The following is a 22,123-nucleotide window of genomic DNA, read 5'->3' as shown; positions in this document are numbered from 1 at the left end:
TAAATTTCGCGGAAATGAGCTTTTACGGTACATAAAAAGGGATAAATACTGGAGAAAAATGTAGATTACGGTAATTTTCAACTACCAGGATTTGACCTCTAGCATTTGCAATAGACCAAATAATACTGAATATAGTAATCTTTATTTTGATGGGTTAAACTTCTAAAAAAATTTTGCTTAATTTGACTATATAAAGCCACCAGGAAGAGCAACAATATTTATAGAAAAAAATTGAATTTTTTTGCTAAAATAATTTTGTCAGGATTTTTAATTTTCTTATATGATTTCATAGAGTTTATTAACACCAAACTATTAAATATTATTTACGTTTTTTCACCCCGAAAGACGAATGTTTATATTCAGCTAAATATGTATACATCCCTGATACAACTTTTATCATTTTTTCAATAATACAATCAATTAGCCCCGTATAATTATAACAACTTTATCTGGGTATGCGTTGTAGGGAAGATAAGGGTTGCAATGACATGCATAAAATTAAAAAGCATATTACAAATTTGATTCCTAAATCAATATTTAAAAATAAGCCGTCAGATGATAGTAACCTTTCCCTTATATAGCAGGTGTCTTTTGACTTTTTTAAGTCTTTCATCGATTTGTAAAGTTTCTTGATGATTAGAAGAAATATTCAAATTAAAATATCTACTTCCTGTATTACTTCGGAGTTTTTACTTCCGAAAATAACATAATGATAAAAACTTTAAATAAATGAATTCGAAGAGAAATCGAGGAACCGTTAATTGAAAAGCAATTTAATTTGACTTGAATTATTCAAATAGAAATTGAAGCTGTCTAAATTGAATATTTTTATTGAGTTACGATATTGCTTCATTTTCGTGTTTTAGAACATTCTTTTGAAACACTGAAGTTGATTAAATTTTCTGGCAGCTACACTTTTAATTTAAAACCTTTTCAAGTTTCATTATTTTTAAAGAATTCAATTTACTGTCCATATTTTAATCTCGGGCTCCAATTTGTTTAAAACTATAATTTTTTAGCCTATCTAAAACTGTATCTATTGTTAGCCGAAGTATTAAACACTATTCAAATTACAAACTTTCTCCATATAAAAGTAAATTTAATAAAGTTATTGAAAGAAAGAAAATACATTTGCTTAAGTAAATACATAATTGTTTTAGTTTGAAAAAGAAAAAAAAAACCTTGTTTCATTTGAAGTCGAGATGAAAGACATTGATAAAGAGTGAAAGAAGGTACATTTTTACAGTGCATGCGACCATTTATGAATTATTTACGGATGACGCAAGAAATTTTTCGACTATGCGAAGGAAAAAACATTTATTAATGGTTTTTTCAGTGATTATTTTATTTTAAATGCTGTAAATTAGCATCTAAACTTCTGTAATATTTAATGTACTTCCAGTTTTAAATATTATTGTTCGTTACTAAAGCAATCGTCCACGGTGTCAATTATTTTAAAAGTTTTTGCACGTTTACGTGTATACTGTGAATTCCACACTTTGTTTTCTACTTCATTTGACATTAAATATTGATCTCTCCCTATAAATTACGTTGTAACACCAGTACACTATAAAATTCAATGAGGATAAATTAATTTAGTACTCAGTATTTATGTATTTAATGTGTTTTGAAATGGCAATTTTCGAAATAGTTTATAATGATTTTCATATTATTTTAAAAATATTATTGCATTCCAACATTGTTTGCTAGTCTTTGCTATAAAATGAATTACTCGGAAGCTGTCATACATAAATATATTCAATCAAATTAATATTCAGTAATTATGTGCCAGCGTAGAAATACAATAATCTGCACTGTATCAAATAGTTATCAAAACACATTTCGCATGATATTTTTACAATATATAAGGGCGATAGATCTTATTTTCACCATGCATCCTCATATTGAAAATAAATTTTTAAAGTCATATTATTTGCACTTAAGATAAGTATCGCACTTTTGAGTTCTAAGGACACTATATAATCACGCTACTGTTGACTTGCACTAAAATAAAGGATTTAATATTTCCTAAAGCATTATTATACTACATATTTAAAACTTTAACTAATATTAATTTGTTCGAATCTAATGAAAATTTAACAGTAAGTAAATAGCATATTTTAGGTGGATAATTCATATTCTAAAATTCGACATTTAGGGTGCAAAAGCTTAAGAACTCATTACTTTAAAGATTAATAAGGACAATTTCAATTTTTTTTGTCATTTTTTTAAGTTTATCTTTTGCAACCTTAATATAAAAATAAATTAAATTTAATAATGTGCAAATCGCAAATTTTAAAACAATATAAATGAAATTAAATAGGTTTTTAAATAAAAAGTTGCAAATTTTATTTTTCCTAATTTCGTGAAATACTACGCAATGAATTCATCCTTTTCTGAACTGCAAGTAATAATATTCCTTGCAAGTAAAAGGAATTAAATGTGCATGCCAATAAAGTTAGTACCTTTTGCAACATTTTGAATATTTAAATAAAATTTTTATTTTATTCACTGGAGGCTCTGAACGTAAAAAGTCATATTTTAAATTGTAGTCTTTTCCACGTAGCAAAACCGGTTTATCCATGTAATTAAAAAAGGGAATAGTGTATTGGGAAAAAACATTCTCCTAATTTTGCTCATTACGAATACCCATACCTTTTTTGCCGTTTTTCATGGATTTTTCTTCTGAAAAGATGAATCGCTAACGGCATGAAATGAAAGTCAAATTATACACAACAGTGACGATTCTTTCATATCAAACATTTATTTTTGCACTTCAAAAATGACATTGGCAAAGAATTATTTCACAAGAAAAAAGAGTAAGAATAAAAAAGATATTGCTAAGTGCTCTGAGTTCTAATATTTTTTTAGACAAAATTTTAATTAATAATATTATTGTTGTGAAAATGGAAAAGAGTGTCAGAATTATACGAATGAACAGTTATATGAACATCATACATTTAACTGTTAATTAAAATCGACTTTTTGCATACCAAAGATACAGTGTTTTTTGATAAGAAAAAAAATCACAAAATATTACTTTTATTTATATTTTTAACAAAGTTAGAAATAGCCTGTACCCGTATTAAGTTAAGTTACAAATGTTCAGAATAACATATTAATAAAAATATAAAATTCTCGCCACAAAAGTCAAAAAAGCAATTTCAAAGTTGAGAAATAATTGTATAAACATTGTTGATTTTTGTTTTTTCTTCCTCCTTTATTAAAAATATCCTCATTCTTAACAGATGAAAATTGCTAGGCATTTAAAACATTTCCATGTGAGAAATTTAAGTTAACAAACGAATAGATTAAAGGAAAATGCTCACAATAAACTTGGAGTAATATTTCGGAAAATCAATTTAAAAAATGATTAATTATTCCGTCTTAATTTTCCACCGCAATCCACAGTAGAAGATGATAAAAACGTTGTCATGCTAATGATGCATTGTTACCAAAGAATCATTTCTAAACGATTATCAAATTCAGCTGTTTAAAATGGTTCACATTTTATACCCCATAATTCTGTAATGACCTTTATGTAGATCGATGATACATTTTGCAAACTTATTGGACAATACAATACATAAATATAAACAGGGTTGTTTTTCTAAATATTAAACATGTTTTTAAGCTTTAAACGTGCTTTATAATTATTAGGAGGGAAAAGAATTAAGTTTTTTGCATGGAATAGATATTTAGGTGTTAACCTCCTGAACTTTCAAAACTTTCAATAGTAATAAATAGTATTTTTTATAAGTGCTTACTCTTGCTTCATAAAAAAGTTGGAAATGCCATTGTGGGAAGAGTAGTTATCGATAATGTAAACCGTCATCGATGTGAAGGTACCCCATCATAGAATCGAGTTAACATGCCTTATATACTAGTGAATTGTAATTTTATTTTTGTAGTGGTAGATACTCTACAGAACTCGCCCATCAGAATTATATCCGTGAAAGATTTTGATGAACGAATACCATAATTTGATTCATTGCTGTTTTGTGAGAAGTCGGGAGAGTTGTATTAAGATCACCGAACTTTTTGCTGATCGTGAGAGCTGTATTAAGTTCATGGTAGTGGTCGCTCCTGTGTTGCCTTTATCAAGCGAGTGTGCACAAGGCGACGTTGTGTATGATTGCGACTAGACTGAGCAGCAACAGTGAGAGGAGTTGGTTAATGTCGCAGGGTTAATGTCGCAGTCCCAAGTAGCAAGTCAACTGTTCAATGTGAAGCATCCAACGAATTTGGCATTTGCAGATAGAAGTGGGCATTACTGTCAAGATGGGCGTGTTCATATCGCAGTAGTAGTTTCGGTCAAGGTAGGCGTGTTCACTTCACGTCCGGGTCACCAATGTGGGGAGAGTTGTCATCGACAATGTCAACCGTCATCGACGTAAAGGTACCCCAACATAGAAGCGAGTTAACATGCCTCATATACTAGTGAATTGTAATTGTAATTTTGTAGTGGTAGATACTCTACAGCCATTGCTGTTGATTTTAATCGATTAATTATTAGGGTTCTTTTTAAAACTATTTTATCAACTTTTTTATTTTAAAATCTTACATAAGTTAAAAAGGCATATTTTTAAGCTTCATACAACTTATTTATTCCGCTACATATATTTTGATCACACTCATAAAAATTATTTGAATTATAAAAAAAATTAAGCTATTGAAAATATTATCATTCCCTTGAAATATCTCAGGTGCATGATTGGAATGAGCAACTTTTTTTTACATACTGCTAACATGACACATAACAAGAGATCTCTTTTCTTCTCAGTGCAATTTGAAATATGTAATGTAGTTACTATACAAGTAAAACAGCTACTATGAATTTCGTAGATTTTATTATTCAATATATTTGCTTTTTTTATCTATTAAGAAATATGGTCACATAAATATTAATGATAAGACTAACTTATTAAGATTCGAAGTGACGCTGAAGTTCTGAATGGAGATTTTGTCAGCTGAAAACTTCTTATCACTTGAACGTAAAACAATGCAGTTTACTCTGGGGATATATCAGATATAAAAAGTGAGATCTAAAGTTATANACGTTTCTGTCGTTGTTCACTAGATACCTGCAATAGTCTGGTCCCAAGGCGACGTATCCCGTTTTGTCCGACTATCCCGTTTTATCCAACTCTCCCCTATATTGTTTAAAATAATAGTTACAAGCAATTATCCTTTTTTAGATACTAAATACTGTATATTTAAATCAAATTAACTTTCCTTTATCAAAAGTCTGGTTAAGTCGCAAATTCAAAACATTAAATGTCTCTTTAGAAGTTTTAACAAAATATTCTTGTTTTTGTTTTAATTTTTAGGGAAAATTCAAACGTTCATTTTTTACAGTAGAAACAAATTATGAAAATTGTGAATTATAACAAATTATGAATTATTGTACTTTAAATTTTTTGTTTTAAATTGAATGTGAGTAAATTACTCATGATTTACTTTGAATTATGCCTAAAAATTTAAATCAAAAGAAATGTTTATAAATACACTTATAACTGTAAATTTTCCATTTTTTTTTACTTATCTACTGTCATACATTTTCCAATATGGTTACAAAATAATGCGTTCAAAAATAATCAAAACATTTTATGTACAAGCCATTTTTCATATTCACCAAAATTAAATAAAATTTCTTTAAATGAAATTTTAATTTAATTTTACTACCGTAAACCGAACTAAAAATTGTAAATACAGCAATTTTGATACTTGTCAAATTAAACATAATTCATTACATTTTTAAAACTCACGATGTTTAACAATTTAATTTATTTTAACAAAATAAAAATGCGCAAAGCAACTATACATAAAATAAAACTTAGTCTTGTTTTTTATTGGAAATTGACTTTAAAACGCATTTTTTTCCAATGAAGAATTTTAAAAGTATCAAAAAAAAAACGTATGACATAATAAATTTATTTCGACAACGCAATTTATTGTGCCTTCGTGTGAAAGTTGGAATAGCGCCAGATGTCAATAAACGGTACTACCCAAACATCGAAATAACCCCAAAACTCATAAAATCTGAGAAACTCATAATTCAATGTGGCTGTAGCAGAGAAGGAAACCTCTGTTGCCATAACACTATGAATAAATATCTAGACGGTGCAGGAATATGTTACAAAAAGTTTCTATGACAGGAGAGCAGAAAATAAATTATTTTCGAAGTCAAGAAAATAATAAATGCTATTTTTAGATCATGCTAACCATTTAGATATGAATAAATATTTGTTCCCCCATTTAGAGATTTATGATAAGTTTTAAAAATGAAATAATGAGGACAAAATGTTATTACTAAATATTAATGTAGTTATTATTTAATCTAGCAAAACGTTTTAGTCTGAAATGTTTTTGCTGGTTAGTGTAAGATTTTTTATTGATTTATTTTAGCAAAATAATTATGTTATTTAAAATCGTTGTATGTTTATAATGTGAAAATTACTTTGGGTTTGCAATAATAAAATAACTTTTTCTACTTAGCTTATTGATTTTAATATCTGATTATTTTTTCGCAATAAATAGACAGGGATGTAGTCAAAATATACTGCGAAAAGACATCTCCAAAAATACCAGAATATGGTGAAATTTACAGTGCTTCTGAATCTATCGGAACTCAAAATATTCCGAAAGTTTTACCGATTGATTAAAAGATTTTGATAAAATTAACAATAAAATATGGTCTTAAAACATATGACAAAATTTGGTAAATGCGGTAGAATTTGGAAGTTTTATCATTATATCTTAAGCTGGGCGTAAAAGCCATTTATTAGGTTAAATTTACTTTTCAGTATTGTATTGTTCACTAAATTGGGGGTACTTTAAAAAGCAGACTTTCCGGAAAACCGTTAGCGTATGAGCAGAAAAATTACTAAATGAATGGTTTGAATACCATCTGTTGCTTTTTTTAAAACCAGAATTATGCATTTTTCGCCAGAAAGATCATTATCATAAAGTGTGGTAAAATTACCAGAATTTACTTCTCCATGATAAAAATAAATATTATTTCGATAAATAAATATAATGTAATAAGTATTTATAAATTGATAAATATCTCAATATGTACTGATAAATATCTCAATTTGTATTGATAAATATCTCAATATGTACTGATAAATATCTCAATATCAAATTGCAGTAATTTATATGGATATAGGTTACTCTTTTCAAATTATTATATTTGGTGATTTCGCAATTTAAATCTTAAAAAGCTTTGGGGAATCGTTTGACATATACTGGCATATATTGATATAGTATCATTTCACGCAAACAAAATTTAATCGACGGTATAAAAATTAATGGTGACTTGATGATACTAAAATTTATTGATAACGGCGCAGAATTATTACTATACTACTTATTAGTTTGCCCGGTGGCTGAGCAGTAGCGCTTCGTGCTGTCGTGCCACAGGTCTCTGGTTCGATCCTCGGGCCGGGTAAGGTTGACTCAGCCTTTCATCCCTTCAGTGGATCGATAAATGAGTACCAAGCATGCTTGGGAACTAAACACTGGGGGTTCCGCGTTCGGCTGATCACCTGACCAGAACATGTGCTCCTGCATTCCAGAGTCCAAGGTCAAGAAAACTGAGATGGGCACAGTAGGCCTTGGCCCTCATGGGCTGTCACACCGCTGAGTTTAGTTTTATTAGTATGATACTACTGGATATTCTCACAGTTTTCAAAGTTGACCAACTCAATTTATTTATTACAACCGATATTTAGTCAACCGATTTATTTTCACATAACTATTTAATACCAGTATTACCATTAATTATCGAGTTAATCTTCATTTTTAGATGGTTACCTGCAATAAAAATGAGCCAGATGAAACCAAAAAATAAAGCATGTCATAACCTCTGTAAAATGAAGTTTATTTAACTAAAAGTTGTCGAACTGACTTTTATTAACTGTAGATTATATTTCAATCAACTGCACTATAAAAAAACATTGTAACATTTCAAACTCTTTTTGTGAATGTAAATTTAAAATATAATTATTACAACGTAAAAAATTCTGGATCAAATTGTGGTGAAAAGTGGGTGACGTAACTTCTTACCAAAAAATCCATTTTTACTGGAGCTTGAGATGGAGCAAAATAACTGATATATCGTAACTTTTACAGTAATAATTATTGTAAAAATAACTGAATCACTCTGATTGAATATATATATATATTACTGTAAAAACTATGGTACAATATTTTACGCTAAAAATAGATTTTACTGTAAAATGAATTTTATAGATACCATTTCTATTACAAAGTGCCAGTAATTTTTACACTGTAGTCCAATCCATTGTTTTGTCCTGCTTGTATATTTGTCTAAATATATTTTGTAAACTTTATTTTCGACTTAAATATTACAGTACCATATATTCATATGGAAAAAAACTGTGAAACTGTTTGAATTTACCATTCGTGTCAGAAATGGCAAACAAGAGTTAACATTCGAACAACTAACAGATACGTTAAGATTAACTTTCTTAAAACTTAAATGATGAGAAAATTATATTTTTTGCATGAGAAAAGTATCACATTTACAAAATTTACCAAGGTCTCCTTCTTACTGTTCTCCTGCCCAGTTTTGTTGCATATATTTTAATAGTTTTTTAGACAACCAATAAATAGTCACATTAGTTTTAAATTCTTTTGACGGCAAACAAGTTGTTTTAATAAAAGAGAAAGGAGAAAGGAGGTATTTTCTCAACGAAAAAAAAAAAATAAAACTATAAAGCTAATGCTTCGAAGAAAGACGAAATCTGGGTATCGATATCCTATAATCTGAAATTCCAATAATTGGATATGTTGCCAGGTTGTCAGACATTAAAATGCAAAATATTGCATTATCCAGTCTTCTTTTTGCAATAAAAAACATAAACTAAGATCTTTAGCATAGCAAAAATAAAAAATGCACTAAGTTTGTGTTGAAAATTGGACTGATTATTTTGATAGAGGCCTCAAAATAGTGTAAATTAAATTTTAAAAAAAAACTGCAGTAAGAAATGAATTTATGTCATAATATAAGAGCATCTAATAGTTTTTCAATTTAATCAAATTATGAGTGAAATATATGCTATTTTAGTACAACACTATATGAAAAATCAGTTCAACGAGTTTAAATTTTGCACATTGAAGAACAATATTTGTTTCTGTTTATAAATCGAAGTTAGAATATTTTACTTGAAAAAACTTTCGTTTGTATTAACTAAACTACATTCAAAATTTATAAAGTGAGAATGTTGTTGAAATTTGTTTACTATATTTTACCTATACTTCAGAAACTAATAATTAAATATTTAAAAGTAGCTGATCAAAAGCTATGAAAAATATTTATATGGAATAAAATTCATCTATAAATAATACTTTAATACACAAATCTTATACCAAATATTTAATTTAGTATAGTATATAAATTAAATAAATAATAAAGGACAAGGTTATTTTTCGAAACTTACCTATGCTTCTTTACAGTTCGATAAATTTAGGTTCGTGTATGCTGTTCGAGAATAAAAACAATTCATTGCTTCAATTAATGATGGTGAAGAGCACGCTGTTTAGTTTAAAGTGAGTTTTTTCTGCACAGAGAAAAAATATGGTAAAAGTACAGTAAAGAAAGTAAAGCATTCCCGCAACAGATAGCTGTGGGCCGGGGGGTAATAGAGTTTAAGATTCCACAAATTCGTGACCAGCGGCATGATTGTGGCAATGTGACTAGCACTGCTCCCAGGCAGCCTTTACAACCCAGACTATCTGGTACCCAACAATATGAAATTGGGTAGGTTTCAAATCATCATTGGGGATTAAACCCCAGTTCTTCACAATGACTATTCAGTGCTTTAACCACTCAGCCATCAAGACTCTTGCAGTACTTCATGAAAATAACAATTCTTGTAAAAAAAAAAACATAGTTTTCGTTAATAAAAATATAACATATGGTACTTAAATAATTGATTTACTAATTTTTTATTGTTAATAACATAATTTAAACATAATTTTTCGTTTCATATGTTAATAACATAATTTTAACATTATTTTTCGTTAATATGTTAATAACATAATTTTAACAAAATTTTTCGTTTCATATGCTAATAACATAATTTTTCGTTAATATGTTAATAACATAATTTCAACATAATTTTTCGTTTCATATGCTATAAAATTGAAAAGTACATTTAGCCCCATAAATGGTTTTTATGCCATGCTCTAAGTTATCATGATAAAATTACCAAATTTTGCCACATCTACCAATATTCATCGCATAAAATAAAATGGATAATTTTACCAAAATCCTAAACAAAGCACTTCGGTAAAAATTACTGAGCTTTTTTGTTTCCATAGAGTCAAAAACATAGCAAATTTCACCATATTCTGGTAATTTTGACACTACATTTTTTTCCAAGTATGATAAACATGTCTGATATAAAATTCATGGAATTCAAAAAAAGTTTCCTTTAAAAACTAATTTGTTCCTTTCTCTGGATTATTTTTCTAGATAAAAAGATTCAATAAAATATGGTTATTTTTAATTCATATTAAAAAGAAATTGCCATGAATCTGTGCTATTATTGTAACTATAACAAACTGTGCTCTCTCAAAATAGAAAAAAAAATTATTTGCTGATGAATCTTCATGTTTATTTAAATTTATTAGTTGAATATTAAAAAAACAACGTTAATATTTTATATAAAATTCAGGGGCACAGGTGGGATAAGAAGGAACAATTGAGACAAAAATTGCATTTTTCCTCAAAATTCCATTAAATAATTGCTTCCTCGTCATCTTGGTTTTTATGTAAAATTTTTGATTCAGGTATTCCTTATAATTTTTGGCATTAAAAAAAAACTTCAGATGATAAATGATTTTTTGGTAGCACAATATATTTGAAAAAAGGGGAATAATAAAGTGGTCATTTCATTAGATAAGAAGAAATACAGTTTGATAAACTTTATTACTTTCGTGAATTTTTTCTCAAAACTTTTATTTTAGCAATAAAATTATACGATTTAAGCTTTTGAGTAAGTAAATTAAAACTATGCTTTTGTCAGGTTTCAGAATTTTACAAATGTAATTTTGTTACAGTTCAATTTGATAAAATCTGATTAGGATGTTGCTAAAAAATTCTAATAACATTAATTATACAATAAACAAAGTTATATATCAAAAATCTAAAAGCTGACTATTATATACAATATAAAGCTGACGGGCCTGAGTAGTGGTCAGGAAATTGGCCTTGCATCGCAAAGACACTGGGTTCGAATTCCAGGCAAAGCATGGATGTTCTTTCATTCTCTGCATGATCTGTCCTTACTATGGGAGCAACGTTGGCCCATCTAATATGGTGCCCCTGAAAGAGGGACCAACAAATCTGCCCTTTAGGTACCTGTATGTTGAAAAGTCCTTCTCCAGGTGGACATTGGATTAAAAAATACAATTTAAATACTTTAAAAAAACTATTGATTTCAGAATTGTATTATCATAATTTCGTCCAAAAATATTAATAGAGTATATAAAATATTGCGCTCTTTAGAACTGAAATTCTGATTTGGTGATGGTGCCGTATTTTACTTGTAACTAGAGATATTGCTGTATTGATTAAATATTAATCATTAGTTTATTTATGAAAATTAAATTATGTATAAATAACAGCATATTGATATATTTCCCTCCCCTCCGACAGTTCAGTTCAATCACAAGAGGAAATGTTTTTTTATTAATCAATACTTCAAAGAATAGTTAAGTTGCAATTTCAATAAAAATAATTTAAACTAAATAAAATGGGTTAAACAAAAAATAAGTTAGTTAAGATATTAAGAACAGGAAAACAATTAAAACGAAGCGTTAAATGTTTAAGGCAAGTGTGATACAGTAACGTCACTCATTGCATATTCTCTAACACTTCAAAAAAGTTATTAATTGCGCTGCTGTCTTTTTTACATATTAAACCATACCGTCGTGACATTGAATTTTAAAGGGATTAAATTCTCTTATACCATGATTAAGCAAGATATCTTGTTAAAGTTACTGAAAACGTAAATGATATGACACTTTCGTTTAAGCTTATTATCTAAACTGAAACTTTTCGTTTCGTTATTCAAGTTGCTTCAATACAAAAAAAGAAAAAAAAAGAAATGGCGTGGAATCGTAACGCTCAAAGTCTTAATACAAATCGATCAATTAATATTAATTTTTATTTTATCGAATTTATTACACTAATTCTACGAGTTGATTTATATTATCTGACGAAAGCAAAATGCATCCAACTTAAATGTTAAATAGCAGAAACTAATTTAGTTTCAGATGCATAATGGTTAATAAATTTTTAATTAGATGAGACATATTTAATTGGAAAAAATGCTGAGATAAATATTGGGGATTTGCTATTGTGTCTGAAGCAGTATGAGAGTTCATAATAGCCACCAATTATTTAATAGTGAGCTTGAGTTCAGTTGGAGTCAAATTTTCACCCATCAAATAGTTTTTGTTCTCCTTTTCTTTTATTCACTAATAAGTAATTGATGGCACAATATTTTTATAGCTATTCAACTGAATTGAAAATTCTTAAAATTTATGTCTTTTCATTTGAATAGAAGAAATCAAAAAAATAAATTCCTGGGCGGACTTAAGAGCGTTCTTATGCATTGATAATATTAAAGGAATAATATATTATTTACTTTTCTGATATCACGACAGATGAGTAGCTGTTCAGTAAGTGTTATATTTTTATTAAATGTGAAAGACGAAAGAATTTTTAAGGCTTAAAACAGAAGCTGCATATGATATACTTTTCTATATTGAAGCAAAATATTTAAATGTTAGTTAAAAATTATATAGCAAAAAAAAACATGTAAATAGAGCGTTTTGAAATCGTAAGAATACGTTTATATGTTTCGCAACAACTAGCACTTCCTTGACTAGTACAAAATCTCTTTGTGAAAAAATTCAAATAAATTTACGGTCAGATCAAATTACAAATTTATTTCAGATCAAATTAGTTTTTTGGTGCATCATCTGTAAAATCCATTTTACCTCAAAATCCCATCTTTTTGTACAATATCATACAATAAATTTTAACTAATATTTATAATCAGAGTGACTAATGATTCTAAGGTAATTAGTACTGTAAAAAAGTACGATTTATCAGGTTTTTGTTCCGTAATATTTCTGATAAAATTTGATTTTGCAGTAACTCTGGCATGAGTGCCGACCGATATTTTTACCGGGAGTTCCAGAATTTTTTAGAGTGCATAGCAATAACATATCAATAAATATGAAAAATATAGGGTTTTTGAATTTTAAAAATGCCACCATTAATCTTTTCTGGCATCGATGTTTATTTTTTCGTTTTTAAAAGAATATTTTTATTTTAATTTACCATTGTTTGGTGCAGAAAATATTTTAATTTATTTTACGGAATTGTTTATGAGTAAAATTAAATGCGCCCTTAGAATTATAAATAACGAATGATAGTTTGAAGTTCAATAAAGGTTTATGCTTTATTGAACTTCCTCTACTTTTAATATAAGTTTCAAATGGGCCTCATTACAAAAATAGAATTTTCAATAATATTCATTTAATTATCAAAACAGCGGAAATTTTACTAAGAAAATCACTAATCATATTGGCTTTAAGACTTATTAAGGCATAATGACCTTAAGCTCTTTCAAAAGAGTATTATTTTTTATTAGCCTAACATTTTAAGAACAATTTTTAAGAAATAATATTAGATACATCTAAATCATATGTGCGGAATTTCATGGTTTTAGCAGTTATTCCAAAAGATAAAAAAATACAGAAATACAAACTACCGAGTTTTAAAAACAATACATCGCCGGAAGATTTATAGTCTAAATAAGAGTAATATATAATAAGAAAACATGAATCGATTTTGCATCAATTTTGCAAACAAATGTATTACCGATAAATACGTGACATTGTATTGCTGATTTAAATATGTTTGATTTTACGAAGTAAATGTTTGGCAGATGAAAGGAATGTGATTCAGCTTAAGTAAATGACTTTTTAAAATCTTTTGAAGTTATACTTCTTATGCGACTTCTAACAAGGTTGCGTTAAACGTTTAACGCTACATTTTTATTTGCCGGGAAATCGCGTGGTAGGATCCAGTTTTCCCTCATTCATTTCCACATTGTTTTGGTTCTCACTAGCATAAAAATAATAAAAGCATTGTTTTTCTATAAATATTTTTTTAGTTTGTTTTGATACACATATAATTTAATAAGGTAGTATTTTTTATTTTCAAATTTAGTGGATAATTGTAAATTGTGGATAACAATTGTAAAAAATGAGGGAAAGCAATCCCACGGACAATGCGACGGATTTATAAGGTTATGTCAAGGTACGTCTCTTGTGAATATGAATTGATTGCTAGGTTTTCTCTTCTGAAATTACATTATGACGCATTCACATGCATTATTAATGCAAATACATTTTCCAGGGCGAGACGATGAGGCAACCACAAGCACTTCCACTTTTTCAAGAGGTACACGAGGGAAAAATGCACAATATTACCGTGATTACAGAGCACGGAAGCAAGCGGAGCAGGAAAAAGAGTCGTTGAATAGAACTAGTGATTCTTCTACGACTGCTGATTCTTCCACAATTAACGTTGCAGGTTGCGAAGTTTAACTTCTTCCACGCGGAGGGACTCCACGCACTATTTTTTTAACTACCTATGTTTAGTATTACTATTGTCATTTTTGAAAAAAATAGATACTGTTTGAACAAAATAGATACCGTATATTTGGACTCTTTTTTGACGCATTTTATGTTTGTAATAACTTTAACAAAAGGGTTTTTGGTTATTATTACTTCTGATGAAATTACTGCACTGAGTGCAAATGACACTTCAGGTAAAAAAAAAAATTAAGGAATAAACCATTTCTGGTAAATAAAAGTAAAATAAGAGGTAACATTTAAACTATTCATTCAGTAATTTTTCCGTTTTTATGGTAATTGTTTACGGGAATTAATTTCTGGTTTTCAAGATTATAGCTCTTACCATAACACATTTAGTAAAATATACAATACTGTTAAGTAAATGTAACCGAATAAATGATTTTTATGCCATATTAAAAGTATCACGATAATATTACGAAACAATAAGGTAAAAAAAATGTATTAAAATAAGTTTATCGCCATCGTTGCAAAATTTATTTCTTTGAGTTCATCTTTTTACTGAATGCAACAAAGAATAATAAGCATATTTCTTTTTGGACGCAAAATTTCAATTAAAAAATAAATTATATGTCTATAAAATATATTTTAGCTAATTTTACTAAAAGCACTTCATTACCAAAGCACTTAAGTAAAAATTACCAAGCTTTTTGGTGTTTCCATAGAGACTGAAACATAATAAATTTTACCATATTCTGGTAGTTTTGACCATATTTTTTTTCTCAGTGTGTTTAACTACCCTAATTTTCTAAAATGAGCTAATATTAATTAGAGATAATAGTGCACTTGATAGTTCATTTAGAAAATCAGTCATAAAACACATTTTATCCTGGTAAATATAATAATTTACAATGGATTCGGCTTTTTAATATTCAAGTTAGGACGGGAGATGTTTTTGTCAGCTGAAAGATGTTCCATTGAACAACTTTTTAGCAACAAAAAACTGTAAAATGCCAATTCTTCTAAAATTAATTCAATTCAATTTTATTAATCATTTTAATATTTTAGTTTTAGATTCACTTTATTATATTTTTTTTTAGTTTTAAATTAACTTTATTATATTTTTTTAGTGTTGAGTTAATGTCATTATAGTTTTTTGTATAAAATTAATTATTTATTTATTTTTTCAATTAATTTCAATTAATTTTAAATAATTGCATAAATTTTTTTGTTCATAATAGAATTTTAACACCTTTCTAAAGATTCATCATCACTGAATCATTTCAATAACACTGAATTATTTCAATATTAGTCAAAAACTCGAAAAACATTTAAAAATTTAGCGTTTCCCTTTAACAAGTTTTCGAAAATAATATAAACCTTGTTGAAAAAATAAAATTATTGATGATATTTATGATAGACACAGGAGAGGAAAAAAGTCTTAATTATTATTGTAATTGAATAACTAAATTTATTTCTTTTACAATGAACTGGTTTCATCTATCTTTATTTTTATGTTTATACAAAACACTATAAGAATAATTAATGATAAAGAAAGTAAAATTCCACATACAATTAGTCATAAAATATGTAAAAGAATAAAAATAACTAATATTTCTCATATAATACGCACTAATTGATTATCAAATGTCAAACTACTTTTAGCTGCTACAACCATGTTTAACGATGATAAAAAGCAGTCTGACATGAGACTAAGAAAATTTGTTCTAGTTATCATACATTCAAAAAATAAATGAATAATTGAATTGAATTAAATAACTTTTAATTTAATTTAAGGAAATCTTTTTGGCTGAGATTAAATGTTCGCTTTATGAAGAAGTGATGGATGAGTTTGATGTTGATTTATCTTGAAAATTTTAAAATGCATTGGCGTAAAGGGAATTATATATCTTTTAATATTTTTAATTAATCTCTTTATTTTAAACTAACATAACAAGTTCAACTCAGATATTTTAAAACTCGTTAAACTAATTCCTACGTCGAGTTAGTTTTCCTAACTATTGTCGAACAGTCTTTTGAGAATAATATTAATAAGACTCTCTGAAACATTTTATGTCAGCAGCAATTATATTTATTGAAAATTTGAAAAATGATTTATGTTCAAACTAATGAGAACTTTAATAATAAATAAAATAATATTTAAAAGTACTTCTTAAGAATTATTAAAAAAATATTAATTAAGAAAAAAATGTATTTTTGAATTATAATTACCAGAAGACAGTCAATATAAAGTCAGAATTGGGGAATTTCAGATATTAAAGTTATACGTACTGATTCAAGCGTTTAAATACTAAGAATTTAGCTATGAATATTATAAATATTTTTAAAGATTCCACAAAAAATCAAAGATATAATTAAAACATCCTTATTATTTTAATTATATTTATATTGTCACCATCTTTTTTTTCTATACTTAAAAATATATTCGTATATTTAAAATTAATTAAACACCTTCTTGATTAATTTTGCTCTTTATTTTTCTCTCGTTCAATTCAATTTTATTTTAATTTCGTTACGCTAATAAGGCTCACTGAATATATTTTCTATCAGATCAGTAATGATATTTACCGATATTCTGGATAATTATCAATGTACAAACTAAGGCGATTTAGGATAATACAATAAATTATATATTTTTTTTGAAAAATTACTTTTTTAATTTATTAAAGGAAATATCAATTATGAAATGGCTGAGTTTTTAAATTATAATTATTATAAAGATAATCAATAAGAAGTCATGATTATGATGTTATAAATAGTAGATACTACGCACTGATAAAAGTGTTTATTTACAAATAATTAAATTTTGAATATTACGAATATTTTTACCTATTCCGTATATAAAAGAGATAATTAAGGCATTCTTATTCGAATGCTAAATGTAATCGTATCATTGTCATCTTTTTCATGCCAAAACATATATTCGCATCAATAATCCTAATTCTGCTTGATTAGTGTTACTCGTTATTTTAATGTAGTTAAAATTAATTTAAATTTAATATCTGTATATTGATATTTATTATCCACTTCTTACTTTACAAGCTACTTTTGGTAGTATTAATAGAGAAAAAATATTTGAAGCTTGGAAAAAGCTTGGTATTCCATCTTCACTTATCTTTTTAATAAAAACAACCCTTTTAAATTATAAAATGAAAATTTGAAATTTAGAGCCAGTTCTTTTAAGAATCAGGCTATGTTGGGCATACGACATTTTTGCTTTTGTTTGAATTTTCAGAATATGCTCTTTATGTAAAACAATTAAACATGTGCTGTTATTTTATTTTTGATCAAAACTATTGATCTTCTGAAATTGTGAGAAATACACAGCAATTTTCAACTGGCAATACTTTTTAGTGAATCCAGCAAAACATGACTATGACCTTTACTTTATATTATACAACGTTCACACTAACTATTACGACATGAATACATTCAACGCACTTTTGTATTGAAATTTAAAGGTCATTCAAAAACTTTCTAAGAATAAGCTTCCTCCCAAGACATTGATCGTTAAAATCTACTAATACCAACACTTAACGACAAAGTTATATTAAATAAATATTTTTAAAAACTTACAAATATTAATTATATAGACTTAAAAAAACTTAAAAGGGGTGCCATCCCCTCTGCAGAGGATCAAAATTGTGATGGCATATCTTCGGATCATCCTCAGGGATGTTTCCCAGACCGTCGCCAATAGCCCATTGTGCAGCTCTAGTGCGACGTAAATGAACTACGACAACGACGACGAAAAACTTAAAAGGTAAGACATTACTTGATTTAAAACTTCCTTCGCTTCAAAAAAAATATAAATAGAAAATAATAGTTGGCTTGTTTCAAATGCTTACAAACAAGCCCTCATTTTCAAGGCTTTCCCGATGTGCAAGAGGAGAAACAAGCATGATTTGGAATCTAAAACGGAATGTTGTCAACAAAAAATGGAAAAAATAAAGGTGAGAAACAAAACTAGAAAAAGCCGCTATAGCCGAGAGCGAAAAAAAATGAAAAATAGAACGAGAAAAACCACAGTGGTCAATAGGGGCATATCAGGTAATGAATCAGCTATGGAAAGGAGGTGAGGGAATAATGTCATTAACAGGAGAATTAGCATTCATATGAATAAAATAAAATTCCAGGTAATCAAGATGAGCTGATGAGTTAAAATATTTCTGCGATTACATAAAAATATATCATAAAATACGCTGAATGGAGTAAAACCGTATCTATGTCAGTAAAACTAATAGATTAGAAGTTATAAAAGCTTTTACGGATAAATAGTACAGTACATTACTGTAAAGACAAACAAAGTTTTAAATCCCATTTATTTTTTATGATTAATCAAATAAGATAAAGATAAATCAAAGGAAATCAAAATTAATTAATTAATGACGGTTTCAGAAATTTAATACCTTATTTTGAACTTATTAACTGTTTTTAAATAATAATTTCATTTACTAGCATCAGACCAGAAATAATAGTTAAAAAGAAAATGAAACACAGTTCTGTGATAGGTTCTATGATAGATAGAACAGTTCTATGATTCTAGAAATAATAGTATATCCGTAGCTATGTTTATCATACGTACATTTTATCCCCTTTTATAGTACGGATATATAGGGCGGATAGTAGAAACAGATAGTATCCCCTTTTAGAAACCAAGAGAAGTTGTAAAACAATTTCTCTTGGTTTCTTTTTTCATTTTACTCTTTTCTACATAGAAGTTAACTTGTTTTGAACTTGATAAGTCGGCCAAAGGGTGATTACACATTGTTTTTGATGTATTTCTTGAAGCTGAGTCAAATAAAACCTTTACCAAGTCAACGGTACTTTTAGCAATAGTTCAAGACGCCCTGAATTCTATGTAAATATTGATATGTATTTATGCATATAAACACATCGCTATATAGACAAACCATGTACCATACCATGTTTCATAGACGAACCATGTATCATTATCATACGTATTTATTTACTTTAAATCAAAAGAGATCAAAACAATAATTAACAGATTTGAAATAAGAGTTCAAATGACTTAAAGTAAAGGAAGTGCAATTTTCGAAATCATGCGCCTCTGCATTTCTATCTAGGCAACCAAAGCTATACACAAGCTTGCTTAAATAAAATTTAAATTACTTCTGAAATGTTTGTTTAATCGGCCTAAATCTAAATTCTATTCATCATAAAATAATATACCAGAAAGTTAATATGTCCAAAATAGAATATTGAATAATTCTAAAACTGTCAATAATAAATTTTTTCGCTCTCTTTTGACTTGGTTTAATTTCCCGTGATTAATCATAAAAAATCCATAAGATCTATATTTTCTTTTGACTGCATCGCAATGTTCTGTACTATTTACCCATAAAAACTTTTATACCTTCTAATATTTTTGTTTTATTGAGTTGGTTAAAGTCTTATTAGATTCAGCGTAAAAAAAATACAATAAAACGAAGTGTTATGTGTCTAGATAGCAACGTTTAGCTATCTCCCTCTTTTTCCTTCTCCCTCAGTAATTTCTTGATAAAAACTGCAACTGATTGCTGCTTGCGGAAACTGCAGCTGTAAATTCTTGATAGAAATTGCGCATCGGGGGAAGTTGCTAACTTCAATAATTCATATAAGACATAAATCACATGCTTTATAACAATTTACAGCTTTTCTATAACTATTTCTGTATTCAATTACTCAGGCACGTGCCTTAAACTTTGAGGCCATATTATAAAAGGTAGAATAAACAACCATATGTCTGTAAATTTTAATCTCTGCCAAACTTAAGACTTCTATTTCAGCAAATTCCATGCTTTTTTAGTTTTGCCAAAGGCAGTTGATGGCCTTGAAAATGCGTGAAGTAAAAGTTTCTTGTCACCTTAAGGTCAATTTTAAGAACAGGTTGAAAATGCATTACTTTAGGTACTACTCGATGTTATATATAGTCACAGAAATGTATATATGTTTGTTTAATTTCAATGATAATATATTTTGAAAGGTAAAGTCTAAGAAAATTATTCCTTTTAAAGATTTTGACCTCGAAACAAAAGTTCTCTGAAATTATTTAGCTCTCAATAGTTAGTGGGAAGTAGTATAATATAAAAGAAAATTCATTTCCGTGTTAGCAGTTGTTTCAGGAAGAAAAAAACATTTCCCCTTGTAAATTTATGTGTTTTCCTCAAAATTTCAGAGACTGGACAGTTTCGACCCCTCTCGCAAAAATAAAAAAAAGTCGGTCTAATAGTTTTACGTAACGAACTCATTCCGGATATGTCATTAAATTAAAAAAAAAAAGTTTGCAAACCTGCCTGATTTGTCAATGTTTTTAAAAAAAAAGGCTCTTACGGCGAGATGTCTAATGAATAACCCAATCAAAATGAAGTTTATCATTGTGATTCAAATACAGTCCTGCTTTTCACGTTGCTTTAGCAAAGGTTGTTTAGCAAAGGAGTTGTAAACATATGACAAAATTTAAGAGGAAAATCTTCATCACTAGTTGGGTATTAGCCTGTACTGACCATGCAAACATTGATGTACAAAAGATCTTTTTCTACGCGTTTTGCATTTTCAAAATGGCTGCAAAGGTTTAACATGCAAATACTGACCAGGAGAGCACAAAATATATGGTTTTCTTAATAAATATTTTTACGAGCAAATCAAATATTTCCTTAGACACTTGCAATTTTGAATCTGTCCTTGTGATACTTGCTTAAAGTACTTAGAATTGAATATTAGTTATAATTGGAGTTTACATTGAAACCCTGTAAAAAGAATTGTTTTGGAAAATCCGCCCTTTAGGGAAAAATGTGATCGAAACTACAAAAATGTCGCAAAATTTACAGCTCTGTGGGAAAGTCAATAAACTCGGCGATTTTTACCAAAGTGCGTTGCTAAAGATTTTGGTGAAATTAGCAATAACATATGGTTTTATTGCTCTACAGTTTGGAAGTAAATTTAGAAAATTTTGGCGTTATATTATACTTAAAATCATCATTACGTCATTATACCTTAAATCAACCATTTGTTCGGTTAAAATTACATTTCAGTGTTGTACTTTTTTGAAAATATAAAGTAATACGAACTATAATTGGCAAATCTAGAATTTCTGGTGAAATCTAACCATATAAATTGAAATATTACGAATAAAATGAAGAAATGAATTGTTGAAATATTATTTTCTTAATACCGTTCTTTTATCAACGAAACTCTTTTTTTTTCTATACAGTTCCATAATTTTTCTCTCTCAGCTGAAGAAAAGAAGGGGATGGGGATGACCCAAACTGTGATGGATAGATTCCATAGAGAGAGATTTGGAAATTTTAAAGGTTTAGACCCGAAGGACCTTTGTCATTGTAAGGGTTTAGCATTCTCTTTAAAGGAATGCCTAGATCCACCCCCTGGGGTGTCGTTCTACCAATGATTATGGAAATAAATATTAGAAGGTTTGGGGTGTTTTTCCAAAAAAAAG

The sequence above is a fragment of the Parasteatoda tepidariorum genome, chromosome 1, assembly GCF_043381705.1.
Source record: "Parasteatoda tepidariorum isolate YZ-2023 chromosome 1, CAS_Ptep_4.0, whole genome shotgun sequence".
Lineage (NCBI taxonomy): Eukaryota > Metazoa > Arthropoda > Arachnida > Araneae > Theridiidae > Parasteatoda > Parasteatoda tepidariorum.
This window is presented reverse-complemented; position numbering follows the sequence as displayed.